General features: G+C 35.9%; 1 protein-coding gene and 1 pseudogene across 4 annotated transcripts in view; one reads left to right on the forward strand and one right to left on the reverse strand.

Moving 5' to 3' along the window:
- The window catches only part of LOC150104343 (ralBP1-associated Eps domain-containing protein 1-like), a 485,081-nt gene that overhangs the window by 312,957 nt on the left and 154,199 nt on the right, over window positions 1–17,925 (reverse strand). The window lies entirely within an intron of this gene.
- LOC150104344 (spindle assembly abnormal protein 6 homolog) lies at window positions 10,421–11,710 on the forward strand (annotated as a pseudogene).

The raw sequence follows: 17,925 nt of genomic DNA on the forward strand, positions 1-17,925 counted from the left end.
CATTATAAAAGTTATCCTGAACATAGCATAGCAGAGAATCAAACTGTGAACCAAGTGTTATTCAGACAAAGACCAGTTTGGAATGGAAAGGGATGACAAACAATAATAAAAACTGCAACTTAAAGAAAAGACATTAATTTGTCAACCATTAACTAGAACAAAGATAAAAATACAGAAGCAGCCTCTGCAGCTTAGTAAGTAACAATAATGCTCTTTGGTTGAAAAGAAATGGATTTGAATCATGAAATTGCTTTAAATTCTTTTTGAGTAAAGATGAGTTAGTTCCATAGAGAGATGGCAAAATTTATCACCTGTAAACTCAGTTTTTTTTTTTCATCCTGCAAAAACGGACAGACATGAAACAATGAGTTAAGACTATGCAGATTGTCTTAACTGCTTTAAAAGAGCATTACTTACGTTTGTACATAGCTAAGTTACATGGCTGCAACAGGCTGCTGAGTTTAACACACGGAAAGAATGGGAATACAAGAAAATGAAGTAACAGCAAAAGTAAAGAAAGGTGTAAACACAAGGTGTGCACTATCATTCTTATTTTTCAATCAATATATTATTATTATTATCATCTGAGACCCTCCAAGGAGTCAAGGACTCATTGAGAGAGGCTATAAATCACCCAAAACCAGCTGTCATACCTTCCATTAAATTCATTCACACTAGATGCACTCACTATCCCTAAAGGCAAACTATACAACTCACTCACTGCTCTTTGGGAGAAAAACTTAGCTCTTACTCCTTCTTGACTGCAAATAAACTGAACTTGAACACCTCCATGTTCTCTCCCCACCTTCCATATAACGAAAAATATCATCAGTTGATATCCTATAACCCATTCAAAAGTTTATAAACCTCTATTATATCACCCCTCTTTCTCCTGTTAACCAGCATCTGCAATCTACATACTCACAATCTGTCCCCATAATCCAGATACAATCATTGTAACTCTTCTTTGCAAACTTTCGACAGCTTCAATATCCCCTTGGAACACAGGAGACCAAATCCGCACAGAATAATCCAGACTGGTCTTATCAAAGCCTTATAAAAAGGTAAAATGACTTCCTTATCCTTACATGTCAAGGTTCGATTCAACATCACAATTATCCCCTGAGTTGTATTTGCAACTTTATTATGCCACCTTTGAACTTCAAATTCCTATCCACCAATATACCAAGATCCCTTGCCTCCTCATTTTCTTGTAGCATAACCCCACTAATATAATATGCCACTGGAACTCTAATCTTTATACTTACTAATATTAAACTGACAGCCATTTTCGTTTGCCCAAATTTTCAGCCCATTCAAATCATTCTGTAAATGCTGAATATAACATCAGTAGCATCCCTGATTGCCCTACCTATCTTCGCATCATTGGCAAACAATTGAACATCTGATGTTGAACCCTGCCTGATGTCATTGATGTACAGATTTGAACAATAATGACCCAAGGACTGAAACCCTGAAGTACACCACTGATCACCTTAAATCTGCCAGATTCACACCCACTGTATACCACTTTTCGATATCTGTCTGTCAACTCTCATCTGATCCAAGTTAAAGGCTTATATTCCAATCCCATATTCTCCAGTTTATGCAACAGCCCTTTGTGTGATATCCTATCAAATGCCTTAGAAAAATTCAACATTATCATAGTGTATCCATTCCCTTTATCCAACTCAGCCATAACATTGTTATAAAATATAAGTAAATTGCTAAAACATGACCTTCCTTTAGTAAATTCATGCTGCTCCTTGCAGAGTATAGCTTGTTTGTTTACCCATTTCTGTATACAAGTTCATACCAACTTCCTTAAAATAACTACCAGACCAGCGATACTGATAGGTCAGCAGTTAGACATATCAGTTTTTGCACCACTCTTGTATAATGGAACTGTCATACATTCCTTCCATTTCTGTGGTATCATTCCTGAGCTGAGAATAGTTATACAAATATGTGAAAGGCCTAGCCAATTTGGCTGAATATTCCTTTAGCAAACAAGCTGATATTCCATTTGTCCCAATAGACAAATTCTTATCCAGGTTATGCAACAGCTCTTCAACATCATTTTCATGAACCCTCTAACTCTTCATCCAATGTAGCAGTAGCAGTGAGCACTATGTTACATACACTTGGTTGATATATCTTAACAAAGTGAGCACTCATTAACTGAACAATCTCATTAGCTTCCAACACTTGAGTACCGTCTGCATTCAATAAAGTTATTCTTTTACTACATCCATTCTTTCTTTTGCTTGCGGCATAATGATAAAATTCTTTTGGATTGCCTTTAAGCTTGCATAGCCCATTTGTTTTCATATCCAATTTAGCTTTCCACACAATACTCATCACATTTCTAGCCTGATCTTTATATATTTCATAACTCTTCTCACGATATTCTTTCCACATCATCATTTTGTGGATCTCTTGATTAATAACGTTGCACATCCATTTCACTCCCACCCTATTTATTCTTCGACCACTACGGATACATTCAAATGCTGCCTCATTTAAGCACTTTTTTCAAAGATTCCCATGAATTGCTGATATTTTTCCCATTCAGTAACTGATACCATAGGACCAAAGATAGTATTCTTCTAAGCTGATCATAATTTCCAGCTTTGTAGTTTAGTATGTAACCTGTTTTAATCAGAGCATACATACAATTAGATACTTCCCAAGAAAGCACAGCATGATGACTGTCACAAATTAGTGGTAAAATAGCCATATTCTTAACAGCGACCCCTTCTGATGCTATGAGCAAATCCAACACTCTTTGACCTCAAGTTCCTTCTTTCACATGCTGCTTAAGAAAGTTCAATTCAAAAAATTCCTCTTCTTTCTTATCGTGAGATTTCTATTTTACCCAATCAATGTTTGGAAAATTAAAGTCACCCATAAATATATATATAATAACATATATATAAAAATATAAATTATATAAACATAAAAATAAATAATATACAATGAAAGTAGTAAAAGAAGGAATGAATAAATGTTAGGTGGAGTGCAGATATGTGTTTTGCTGATGATGGATACTGCTGCATTAGATGAGAATGAACAGGATTTAAAATAGATAATGGAAATACAGGGGAACCTCGGTTTTCGAACATAATTCGTTCCTCAAGGCTTTTCGGAAACCAATTTATTTGAAATCTGAATCCATTTTCCCATATGAATTAATGTAAAATGGATATATATATTCCCGAATCCCAGATGATTACTTATTTAAAACTTTTTAACAGTATTCATGCATAAAATCGTACACAAAAACAATGAAAATGCATAAAATCTTATACAAAAAAATAAACACAATAAATAGATAAAATACAGACGAAAATTTAACTTTACTTTACCTGTACGGAGGAGAGTTGATGGCGTAAGTGGAAGGTGGCGAGGAAGGGGAGCCCTCTTCCATAAAAACATCAGGTAACTGTCCTGGTTTTTTTTTCTCTTTTGATTTTCTGTCTCTTGGCACCACTCGACTCAGCTTGAGACACGCTGGGATTCTGTCTCACTAAAAACCTGTCCAATGAGATTTGTTTTTGCCTACGTTTTAAAATGTTTCTGAAGTGAGACATAGCACTGTCACTGAAAACATTTATGATGCAGTTTGCTACAGCTTTGTCAGGGTGATATCTTTCCACTAAAACTTTACACCTCATCCCATTTTGCACACATTTTGTTGATCAAAGAACTAGGAACATCCTCCCTTCCTTCCTCTGTTTCTGAAGATATTTCCTCCACCACCGTCTTTTGCTGCTCCTTCTGAAGGTGTTCCAGTTCTTCCGGTGAGCTCATTCCTGTGGTCCTCCACATCAGTACTGTCAACTTTCAAGCCCATGCTTTTGCCCAGAGACACAATATCGTCGACACAAGCAACATACTCATCCTCAAAGACCTGAATGTCTCTGTCTGCTACACAGTCTGGCCACAATTTCCTCCAGGCCTGGTTCATGGTCCTGTAAGTAACTTGCACCCAGGCTTTGTCAAGATACTTAAGCAATGGAGGATGTTCAAATGATTTTCCAGAATTCTCTGAGTGTTAATTCTGTGTCAGAGGAACTTCAAAAAACACCTTTGAAACAGTGCTTTGGTGTAAAATTCAAAATGACCTGCTGGTCCATGGGCTGGATTAGAGGATAAATGTTAGGGTGCAGGACTTTCACTGTGATAAAATCAAACTCCTCCACCAACTCGTCCTCCAAGCCTGGAGGACGAGTTGGTGGAGCATTGTCCATCACAAGAAGGCATTTTATTGGCATTTTTTTTTCTTGAAGTTATTTTCTCACACTTGGGACAAAAACTTCATGGATCCACTCTAAAAAATTGCCTGATTGCCCAAGCCTTACTCATCACATTATTTTTCTTAAACACCTTCGGATTCTTAGAGTGGTACACAAGCAATGGCTTGACCTTGAAGTCCCCACTTGCATTTCCACATAGCAAAAGAGTCAGCCTGTCCTTCATTGGCTTGTGTCCTGGCAATGCTTTTTCCTCCTGAGTGATTTAGGTCCTCCTTGACAATTTTTTCAAAATAGACTTCTTTCATCACAGTTGAACACTTGTTGGGGAAGAAAACCCTCATCCTTTACATAGTCACTAAATTTTTGTACATATTTCCCAGCAGTTTCTTGGTTCAAACTCACAGCCTCCCCATACCTAACCACACTATGTATGCCACTTCTCCTCTTAAATTTCTCGAACCACCCTCTATTAGCTTTGAACACAACAGTATCAGTACTTGTATCAAGGTTTTTCTTTAACAGGTCATCATGTAATTGCCTTGCTTTTTCACAAATTACAGCCTCAAAAACACTATCACCAGCTAAGTGTTTCTCATTTATCCAAATCAGCAACAATTTTTCCTATTCTTCAATCTTCTGTGATCTTTGTTTAGGAAGAATTTTTACTCATTTTGCTATATCAGCTACCTTGATTGCCTCTTTATTTTTGAGTACTGTATGATTTTGCCATACCGAACTGCATAGCAAGATCTGAGACACAAATGCCATTTTCATGTTCGGATATGATTTCTTTTTTCACATCTATCGTGGTTCTAACAACTTTTCTTTTCATTTTGCTGCTAATAATTTATAAAAAAAACAACAAAATACAAAGAAAATCAAGAAAAGGCACTGCGAATTCGAGTAGGTGTCTGCAGTGAGCAGAGGCTGTGGCATAATTGACACTCTCTTGCTGTACATCTAAGCTCGCAGGGCATGTAGTTGCCAGTTTGCCTGTTTGGGAATCAAGATTTTGTTCGGGATGAGAGTCATTTGACAGCCGAGGTTCCACTGTATTACTTGAATGTGGACTTAAAGGAACAAATTATTTGGAACAATCACAATCATTCAAACAAGATAGTAGATGCAAGTTGAAAAATATGAAAAACTATAATGACAAAAGAAATGTTAAAGAAAAAGATTTAAGAAAAAAAAAATTTTAAATTTTAAACTATTCTAAATGCAGGTATTCCATATTATTGTATAAATATCATATGTATAAAAAGTAAAAGACTAGCACAATACAAAAAAAGTAAGACTATACATAATGAGGATATTAAAAGTCTATCATCTTTTTACACCAAAAAAAAAAAAAATAAATAAAAAATAAAAAATAAAGTTTAACTTTATTGCCTACAAAAATTAAACCTTTATAAAAAATTACTAAATCACAAAAGCCATATTACACAGGTGAAGTGAAAATGTGCCAAATGGACATGTGCACTGACAGGCAATCCCCATCAACAGTGAGTTTTCTCAGTTATGATTTTGCATCCAAGTAATGCTAATGCTGTCTTAAAAATGAGTAAATTAGCTTTTCTGTAGCAATATGTGATATTGGATTATTATTTCACTTTTGTCACTTTTTTTTCCTTTTTTTTTTTTAATATGCATTTACTTTTACTTAAATAATACCATTATACAATAAACAAACTGACATACAGTTAAATAAAATAAATATTTTAGTAAAAAAAAAAAATCTTTATTATATTTACTTGAGTGACATCTAAAAAAGGGATAGCTGCTTTTGAGATGTGGTGTTACAGAAGGCTGTTGAGGATATCACATACTGAAAGGCAGACAAAAGAATGGGTGTTAGAAAGGATCGGTAGGACTTTAAGGCTCCTTAAGCCTTATTTCTTATTGACAAAAGAAAGTTGAAATACTTTGGACACATTGAAAGGATGGAAGGAGGACTTCTTAGAACAGTAATATTACTATTATTACAGGCGACTAAAGGGAGTCCTTAGACTAATCGAGGGAGGCCCTAAACATCATGTCCACACAACTATTCGACATTCTCACAGTATCTATCATACCTTGCCTTGAAATCATTCACTGTCATAGCACCCACAACAGACTCTAGCAGCTTATTCCACTCCTTTACCACACTAAAAGTAAAGAACCCAGCTCTAACACCCTTGCCGAGCTTCCATAAATGTCCCCTAGTTCTCCCACCACCAGTCCTGATCTCAAAAATATCCTCTGACTTAATCCTATAGAAAGCCTTCAGCAATTTGAATGTCTCAATCATATCTTCTCTTTTCTGCCTATCAACCAATTTCTGTAACCCACAAATCTTCAATCTGTTCTCATAAGGATCATTCCATAGACCTCCTATCATCTTGGTCACTCGCCTCTGGATCCTCTCCACCTCCCCATCAAGAAGAAACTAAGGTGACCAAATCTGGGCACAGTAGTCGAGATGAGGTCTTATCAAGGCTCGGTACAGAGGAACAATAACTTGCTTGTCTCTGCTCAAAGTATTTTTCAGCAACCAAGTGATTTGATGAGCTGATTTAGCCACTTTTGCAATGTGTCCCCTAAACTTCATTTCCCTATCCACAAACACTCCCAAGTCCCTGACCTCATCAATCTCCTGGAGTACAGTTCCACCAATTTGGTATACTGCTGCTAATCTTTTCACTCCAAAATGCATAACCTTACATTTTGTCACATTAAATTGACATCCATTCTCCTTAGCCCAGAACTCCAATCAATCCAAATCATCCTGCAAGATTTTGACATCTTCTGCATTCACTATTGCCCTACCCAACTTTGCATCATCAGCGAACAAATGAACCATTCCTCTTAGATCCTTCCCTATATCGTTAATGAACAAATTAAACAGCAGTGGTCCAAGAACAGAACTCTGCGGCACACCACTAGTCACAGGCCGTCTTTTGGATTCTACTCCTGAATAAACTACTCTCTGATATCTCTCCATCAACCACCCACCTATTCATCTCACCAACCCTATATCCATTTCCATATGTTGCAGTTTACGGATTAGAATTCCATGTGGTATCCTGTCAAAGGCCTTAGCCAGGTCCAGCAGTGTCACTGTAAACCCATTACCCTTATCCAGTTCAGCCGTCACTGTGTTATAAAACTTGAGCAAGTTACTGAGGCATGATCAACCCTTCACAAAGCCATGCTGTCTCCCATACAGTATCTCATTTTCATCAATCCATTCCTGTATTTTTCCCCTGACTACTTTCTCCAAGACCGTGACAACAACCCTGATATGCTGATCGGTCGGTAATTTGCAATAGTAGTCTTGGATCCTCCTTAATGCAGTGGAACTATTTTCCCCTCTTTCCACACCTTCAGGACAAAACCAGACCCGAGACTCAGATTAAACAACATGGTCAAGGGCACTGATAATTCTTTAGCTGCTTCATGTAAGACCCATGCCAGTATATCATCCAATCCCACAGATGTATTCACATTAAGGTTCTGTAATAGACTATTCACCTCCATTCATCACAATTCCAGTATAAACTAATGGGTCCTTCATTATTTCAGTATCACTACCTGGATGATATACTCTTGCAAAGTGCTCACTCAGTAATTCCACTATATCGACTGATTCAGTGACCTCCTTACCATCGGCATTCCTTAAAATCATTCTGCCGTGTACAGTTTTTTTTTTTTTTTTTTTTTTTTTTTGCTTGCAGCATATTTAAAGAACTGTTTGGGATTCTCTTTAGCTTGCATAGCTAGTTTCTTTTCATAATCCACTTTAGCTTTTCTTACCACACTCATTACCCATCTGGCCTGTGCTTTATAACGTTCGTGTGCCTGCAGGTCACCTTTCTCTTAAAATTCCCTCCACAGTTTTCTTTTTTTTTGCAGCTCAAGCTTAATGGTGTTATTCATCCATTTAACTCCTACTTGTTTTACTATTTGGACCCTAGGTATACAATTCAGCCATAACCTCCTGTAAATGCTCCTTGACCACTTCCCATGCTCTATCGACATCCAGCCCTTGCAGTTTTACATGCCATGGCATTAAACCAAGCAATCTTAGGAGATTGCTTGGTTCAGTGCCATGAGAGTGCTTGACCTATTACCAGGTCAAGCACTCTCACACTCCTAGTATTTTTAATTACATGCTGTCTCAGATAGTTGTCCCTTAATAATTGAATAAAATCCATTTCCTTCCTCACACGTGCCCTCTCCTCCTTCCAATCAACATTACCATAGTTGAAATCCCCCATAATAATTATCCTCCTTCCACTCATTTCATCAATTTGTTTATGCATACTATTCCCACAATCTATTCCATCACCTGGTCTATAGCAACACCAAACTGTATATTTTGTTCTGCCAGTCTCAATCTCACACCAAATACCTTCAAATGAGCTATTTTTAATATCCTGCAATACAACTTCAATTCTCCTTGGCTGCAGTTCATCAGCTATCATCAATAACACTCCTCCCAACATTTTATTCTCTCTGACCCTCCTAAACACACTATAACCTACACATTCTATCCCACTAACTATATCCTCTTCCGTCAGCCATGTTTCACTAATGCAAATAACCTGTGGCCAGGAAAAGCCAACCAAGGCCAAAAATTCTTCCTTCTTGTTCCTAATACTCCTGGCATTAGTATACATGAAATGCAGAGGTCCCTTTGTTCCACCCCTATCTTGATGCGTTATTCTAACCATCCCATTCCGATTACTTGTCTCGGGTACATTATATACATTCTTACACTAAACTGTCTCACTGATGTCCGCATATCCACCCCCCCCCCATTGGTAGTTCTAGCTTCCTTGGTTCTGCATATCCATTTTCACTTCATTCAGCAACACTTTTTCCAGTCTCTGAACACCATCCATCTTGTATAAATCCTTTTACCCACCAAACTCATTCCACACCGCCTGCATAACCTGCGCATAGAGTCATTTGCAATTATGGCCATCCTTCTAAACTCCTTTCTGTCGTACCGCGGCAACGGACTCACCATCCTAACTCTGTCACTCTTTTCTTTCACTACCTTTAACAATACTTTCAAGTCCTAATATAGAAGGTAAAGTTCCTGGAAAAAGAGAAGAGGTAGACTGTCAATGAGATGGATTGATGATATGTCTGGAATGACTGATCTTAAGAGAGTTGAAGCCTCCAGAAAACATACAACAGGACCACCTGGCAAAGACTGCTGTGGCATCTCACCGAGCATTTGAGTGACCATACAATATCTGTTGATGTCCAATGAACAGATAGATGGAGTGAGACCTATGACTTATGTACGTGAATGACTCATACAAATACCTCCCAAGATCTTATTTCATAATTTAAGTAACACCTCTGTTTACATATGTTTAATTTACATGGATTTGAAGTTACATGCTTAAATTTGTTTGAGAAAAATCTGCTAAAAGACTTGAACAAATCAGTGTAATGACTTATCCTTTATGTAATGGAAGTGTGATCTGTCTAGCATTCAGCTTTTGTTGTTAGTCTTTCACACTAAAATGAAGTTGAACTCAGCATTCACGTTTGCTTACTAAAACTTCAATGTGTTACAATATTTCATATGAATTTTTATCAATTATTAGGATAAAACAATAATAAACTGCTTTTATATATGATGATCCTTCCTCTGTAAAGTATATTTCAATCCCAAGATGTTGAAAAATTCACCTGTGCATCATTTGCATTAATTTTTCTAGCTGTAGACTATGTATTATGTACTTAATATTAAGATTAATTAATTCAATAAAAATGTTTATTATTATTACATAACATCTCCAGGGAGTCCAAAGACTCATTGAGGGATGGCACCTACTCTACAACTCTCCGTCTCCACCAACTGCAACTACCTTCATCATCTACACCAATGCCATCTACTGCCAACCACCACCACTAGTATTTTCAGACAATCACAAACATCCATGCCCATGGTGGGATTCGAACCCATACCCTTTTCGCTGGAGAGCAGATATGCTAGCCACTTGGCCAACTGATAATGTGCTAAGATACAGTGTAGTATAAGATGTGGTCCAGAGGTGCTAAATTTTGTAACTAAGTAAAAAGAAAGACCTTTCCTCATCATAAAAAGAATAAAACAATGGCATTATCAGTTTCTTGTGGGAAAGTTGAAAAATTATATGGAAAAACAGTTTGTGTATGCATGCAGCAGCAGGAAAGTATCTCTTTTTCTGACAGTAGAAAGATGTTCTGTTAACACCCCTCTCTTGAGAAAAGAGTTGGTCGTACGTTTAACTGATGATAATGATCCCTTCTTTTTGTATACCTTAAATTTGACTGAATTAATTAATTTGACTAAGAGGACTTTCTTAGTCTGAAAACACAGCAGAGATTACTTGTGGATTTTCCTGCATTTCCCCAGAAATTTGTTGAATTATATGTACAGGAAGAACGAAAAGAAATTCCAAGATTTTTGTTGACCCTGAATTTAGTTGGGAAATTAGGAATTGATCCTGATCCAGCACAACTAGATGTAGTGGAATAAATCCATTTAAGCATCTAACACATTTATCTCTAAAACCTGTTCCATCATCTGATTCAAATATGAAAAAATATTTGGTAAAATGTTTAAAAATCATAAAGGATGAAAAACTACAGTTAGAGATTCATTTAAAAGTCACAGAAAGTGATCTTCAACATAGACTATCACATTGTCAGGAAAATCTTACACTTAACAGTAAGGAGCTAGAAACTATCAAAGCAGAATACAAAGCTAAAATATCTGAATATTCTTGAAAATATTCTGATGAATTAAGGACTAAAAAAGAGCAACAAAGATGGGAGCAGGAAAAAAAAAAAGAAAATGAATTTAATCATAAAAATAAAGTTCAGCAATTAGAAGTAGTAATGCTTAGCAAAATGTTTAAAAATCATAAAGGATGAAAAACTACAGTTACAGACTTTAAATAGGGAATTACATGAAAAAATTACAAATCTGACACAACCATTAGAGAACTTCAGCATAGGCTAATTACTTTAGAAGAGGAAGTGCAGTTACTCACCAGAAATTACAGACCCTTACAAAAGAAAAATCTCACCTGGAAAATGAGCATCAGGAAAGAGGAAAGACAATTGCACATTTATGAAATTCACTGTCTAGGCTTGAACAAGAAGCTGTCCATCAGGACCAGTTAGTTGCAAGATTCCAAGAGCAACTCAAAGTTGCTCATGGACCAAAATCTTGAAGATTCTCTTGGGCATATCTAAGTTTTTTTAAATAAAAAGGAAACAGCTATAAAATCATTAACAGAAGAAGTTGCCAAAGGCAATGATATATTTCGAAAACTGCAAGCAAAAATGCACAGCATGATGCCAAGTTGAAAGTTTGAGCTAAAATAGCAATAAAGCAAGAAGACTTATTGAATTAAAAAGAGCAACAATGTTTTACAGGAAGAACTGGTTACTATTAGAGAAAAATTAAAAGACAAAGAAGAGGAAATGGCAAAACAGTCAGAATGGCTAAACAAGTCATACAGGTGTCCAAATGTTTATTATTATTACTTCATTGTATGTATAACAGACCAAATAATTCATCATGCTGAGTGTCATTTATAAATTCCATGTTGGCAGAATGCATCTCCCATGTTTTACAGGGAATTCAATGGGGATATCATGTTCTATTTACAAAATCTATATTTATGCAAGGATTGCATAAATATAGATTTTGTCTAGGCTTGAACAAGAACAGACCCCCCTGCACCTGAATGCAGTAGGTATATATCCTTAGAAGTACTTAAATTATCTTGAAGTCAGTGGCAGCCAATGAAAATTTTAAGTGGGGTACTGCATTTACAAAATAAAAAAAAAATTATCTTTTTCCTAATCAGTAAACAATTTATTAATAAATAAATTTACATATTAAAAAATTGCTTTATTAAAAATATTTTACCCTCACCAAGAACACACCAATAATAAAAAGTTTCGTATCTCACAGAAATAATGCACGCATGCATACAATTTCTCTGTAGCGACACTGCTCAAACGAGCAGTATCGGATTCACTTGTTACGTGCAATAACAAGTGAAAACAAATATTGGCGAGTCTAGCTGCAATTGGCTGAATGCGATAATTCCGACACTGCGTTAGGTTGCAGTGCAATTGTTTCGTGTAATGATAATTGAAAAAATATAATTCCTTTCATATTTTCAACAGTGACACTCGTCATAATTCAGCCTTGTTATTTTAACAAAATAAAATAAGATTTACAGAAAATAGTTCACTCTCACCACGAATACGCACCAATAATAAAAGTTTCTGTATCTCACAGAAATAACGTGCACAAGCATACAATTTATCTGTAGCGACACTGCTCAAACAAGCAGTGTCTAATTCACTTGTTCTGTGCAATGACAAGCGCAAACGAATATCAGCGAGCCGAGCTGCAATTGGCGAACGTGATAATTCAGACACTGCATTAGATCGCAGTGCATTTGTTTCGTAATCTAAAGCATTAATCGAACAATTCCAATTATTAAGTATTCAATCAATGTTGAAACATAAGCTGTATCCTTTAACATGTATTGCATTTATATAATGTTGTAAGCATTGTTATTATTTAATAAACACAAACAAAATTTAATTTTTTAATTTTTTCCTTGGGAGTGTTGCAGTGCTTATGTACAAGCCGTTACTGCCTGAAGTTCTATCCTTTGTTTATATACAGATATCTGTTCTTTAACAGAATCCAGTAAATATCAGTAATTTAATCAAAACTAAGAATACTAATCAATGTATTAATAACCATTTAACAATAAGCAACCAAAAGTCAAAAGACAAGATTTTCAGATAAAAGGCTGTACAGGGGATATGCGTACGTGCACGCACGCACATACACACTGTTCTCAGGCAATGCAATTTATGTACCTTCAGCTCTCACGAAACTAGAAAGTTTTTTCACTTGGTTATACTATAAATTAAGGATGTGAAGAAATTATATTCTTGGTTTGATCCTTTATCCATGTGTAAGCAAAGAAAGTTTGAGTTCGAGTTTGTACATTAAGTATCTTCAATACTGGACTACTTATATATAGAGGCTAATGACTTCATTGCTTAGTATCCCTTAATGCAAAGCGCACACACCCTTTCCAGTATGTATAATACTATGCATTATGAGAAGGGTCACTACCTAGACTGGGTTCGAGCTTTACTGAGGTCTCATCAGTGAAAAGACCCAGAAGATATACCAAGGTACAACATCTTTGTATATTCTCATATACAAGTAATGAAAAAGTGTGCATCACCTTATTATTAAAATACTCTGGATCAGAGATAGATAATAAAATTTTTTTTTTTGTTTATACCATAAATTAAAGATGCCAAGAAATGATATTCTTGGTTTAATCCTTTATCAAGAATAAACTAAGAATATAATTTCTCGATACACCTTTTTGCTTCTATATGGGAAATATATGACTTTTGCATTACTTCAACTTTGGTATCTCTTCTGGGCATGGCTCCCATTAATGATTAATAATGTTCATTTTTGGATTTGCTTGCTTCCTGGGGAGGCAAAACAGGAAAAACTTGTTGCTCTGCTCAGCAACAAGTTTTTCCTGTCACTGAGTGAAGCCATTGCTGAGTTTCCTGCCTGGAGTGATGAGTTTAGCAGTGATTCTTCAGGGTTATCTTGTACATCACACAGTATTAAAGTGCGGGGATACTTTAATAAAGGTTGAAATGTGTCTGAGTAGTGACCATTCTCATAATGCATAGCATTATACACATCCAAAAGTGTGTGTGCGCGCGCTTTGCATTATGGGATACTAAGGAAACTGATGTGAAGTCATTAGCCTCTATATACAAGTAGTCCCAGTCACGAAGATACTTTGCCTGCCAACTTTGTTTACTTACTTGCACTTGGATAAAGGAATAAACCAAGAATATAATTACTTGTCATCTTTAATTTATATCATGAAACTTATTGCTCCAACGTGCAACTTCATGGGATGTCCTCTTGTTCTAGTCCTTGAAAAATCTTGCCAGTGTATCTGGTAAGCACTTCTCCTGATTTTAAATTTCTCAATCAAATTAGCCATTCATCATATTACACATTCAATATAATCTTGTACCTAATATTCCACAGTCCTGATATCATTTTGTTATCTGCTTCCTATCTTATAAATGTTTTTCATTCCCTCCAAATCCTTGCAACTAAATAAGAGCACAGTAATTCATATGTAGTCTGACATGTATTCTCCAATCCTTTGCCTGCCTTTCCAGCTTATTCAATCTCCACCCTTTTCCCAAAGAACTTTGCATCATTTAAAAAAAAAAGAAATGGAATATGTCTGTGCATACTAATAACTTATTTTAACAGTATTAACAACACCAGACAAACTATTTTATAAAAAAGATGTTTATTAACTTGCTTATATCTTCAGAGCATAAAGCAGCATGTATACATGACAATGAGTAAGTGAAACAATTCAAATTGTAACAGACAAAAGATCTAAAGTCCTAATTTAATGCCCTCTAATGTTGCAAAAAAAGAAGTATTATAGCTATGTAGGAGTCGATCTTAAGATAACAGTCCGAAATTTTGGCTATTAATGCAACCATATTTGTTGAGATTATGAGAATTCTCTATAACTACGGCTGACTTTAAAAATAATCTTTCTGATATGTAATGGCTTCTAAATAGCACATTAATTTTCTTCCATCTAATCATGTATGAAGGGGTGTCCAAAGCATGATCTGCCAGTCCTGACTTACCATAAAACATTGCTACCATTATTATGCATTTTGGCTTCTAGTGAATTTGATTCTCAGATGAAGAAGTAGAAAAAGCATCTGACAAGGAAGGATTCCAAATTAAAAAAAATTCATCTTTGACATAAAGGAACGAAGGATGGATGTGGGGTGAAGACATTCAAGATATGCTGTTCAAATGCTCCTTTTAACAATTGGGCAGGGTAAGAGAGAGAGATTGCAGAATCCACTGTCATTCTTTGTCTTTGTTTATAAAATTTATTCTTAAATGAAAAATATGAATGTTAATCAATAGGAAAATCAAATAATTTCAATCAAGAAATTATTTTTGTAATAATTTTAATGTATCAGATTAAATAGATAAATAAATGATTAAACAGACAAATTTCAGCAGTTTCAAACTTTTCCCTATTCAAATTTAGATCCCATCTCTGACCCCTTACTAAAAAAATAACTTGATCCATCAACAAAATTTCCCATTTCTCCAACAATAATTATAAAATGAAAAAAAAAAACATCTCAACTAAAATTATAAAAAAATAATAAAAACTCTACCCAAAAAATTCACTTTCACATCAACATTCATAGCATAAATAATAACAATGTACACTAACTTATAGATATCTAAAATCTGGCCTCCTATTTTTGACCGAACTCCACAACTGTAGCTACAAGAACCACAGTCCACCTTAACCATCTAAATTACACTGTGTATAATTCCTTCTGTTACAAGAGTAGCACGTATGTTTTTGAGGATGAAAATTACTTGCCAAAGAATGCACAAATCTAGAATTTTAAGATTGTAATGCCATCTCATCTTACTATTACCCTCTTTTACCTTGCGGTGTTGAGGGTTTATTAACCATCGAACCTCAAACCGTCCAGAGGATAAGGTGGTCAAGCCCTACGCCCCGGTGTATCCTATGTCCTGTGACATAGGATAGTGTTGAGTTCTCAAGGCCGGTTTGCCTGCTTTGCAGGATGAAAAACCCCAGGATAAACTTGGAAAAAATCCTACTGTCCATGCCCAAGACCAGCTAACTTGGCTATGGCTGAGGAAGATCCTTCAGCTTCTCACGTCACCAACGGGAATCGAACCCAGGACATTCCTTCCCCAGGCATATGGTTGCGAAGCGCACAGCCACTAGGCTGTGTTTAAATTCCTCCTCTGGCTTAGAGGCTTCCCCACTCCATTCCATTCAGTGATATGCATCTACTGAATTTCACTACTCTCTTCATATTCTAATATCACTATAACCAGAACTTATTTTGAAAACTTGATTTCCTGCAGTCCAATTACACACACACACACACACACACAATGAAGTCATCTTTCTAGGTGACCTCAATTTCACTGACTTCCTTTCTACAGTATATTTCTTTCTTTCAACCAACCAAGCTAAAGAGTTGGAATTAGACCCTTTTATTTAATACAGGTTTCCATATATTCATGACTACCAATACCAATCCTCTTCAATTCCCTGTGCATAGTTTGGTGAGATATGGGTTGGGAACTGCCTTCATTATATGATTCGGTCAACTGCTGCACACAGGAAATTCTGTTTGTCCGTACAAGCCTTCTCAGACAGTGCCGCTTAGACAAGCAATTTGGATTATTTTTCCACTGATTAAACACCCAGGATATCCCACATTTTGAGAAACTAGTCAGCTCTGCTGTTTTCAAAATTGTGGTTCCAGCCAGAGACAGGCACCCACAATAATCCCTTTATTGAACTCCAAAAGATCTTGTGTTTCCCATTGTGATCAATACTATTGACGATTAGAGACTAGCGGCATTCTTAAATAGTTGCCTACAATGTGTAACTGACATGACTATGCATTTTGCACATATGCTACATAAGTGATATTTACATGCATCTCCATCTCTGAACATCATTCCTCTTTGCCTCCAAGAAATCTGATCCACCAGTACATGGAATTACTAATACTGGCCACAGCATCCTTTACTAAATTACTACATGTTTTCATAAATAAAAACATCTATTTTAAAGAAAGTGCTGGGATTCTTCTACATCAACCCTAATCTCAACCTTAACATGGATTATCCGTGTTCAATGCCAAGTATTTTGTATATATGCTAAGTGAGGTTTACGTAGATCTGCATAAAGAATTCTAGCCAGTATGTGTGTATATGCAAACAATCAAATGCAATGCCTTCCACCTAGAATAAAGATCTCAACTCTGGGTAGAATTAACAGATAAGTATTAAGGCTTATGTGCTGCTTTAAACTGATTATTAGGTTTACCAGAATGAATAGCAGAGAACAGAGAAGAAAGAATTAAACACAATTTAAAAGATCACCTATTTTGTCTCATTCACAGAAATCATCAGAATACAATCTTAAAATTGTAAAAGCCAACAGAAAACAATAAGTGGAAAAAATTAACTTTATCTGCAAGACATTCCTGTCCAATGGCTACAATGTTATAAAGATAAATGAATGAGTTGTTCTTCACACCCTTCTCAACACAGACTACAGTAATGATATTACTATTCTTTATATCAGAGGTACCTCAGGAAAAAAATCTGAGGAGAGGAAACTACACCATGACTTGCAGTGAGTAACTTCGACACCCTCTTTAGTATATGCACTATGAGATATGCCGTCAGTATTGTATTCTTTTCTTTTCCCTTTTGCACCATACTGTGTAATGTGACACCTCCAAGGAGTCCTGGAATCATCATGGAAGTGTCACATTACACAGTATGGCGCAAAAGGGAAAAAAAAGAAAAGAAGACAGTACTGAACAGCATATCTCATAGTGCATGTACTGAAAAGGGTGTCAAAGTTACTCACTGCAAGTCATGGTGTAGTTTCCTCTCCTCAATTTTTTTTCCTGAGGTACCCCAGATATAAAGAATAGTAATATCATTACTGTAGTCTGTGTTGAGATG

This window comes from Typopeltis vanoorti, chromosome 8, assembly GCF_054136105.1.
Source record: "Typopeltis vanoorti isolate ZY-2024b chromosome 8, IOZ_Tvanoo_1.0, whole genome shotgun sequence".
Classification (NCBI taxonomy): Eukaryota; Metazoa; Arthropoda; class Arachnida; order Uropygi; family Thelyphonidae; genus Typopeltis; species Typopeltis vanoorti.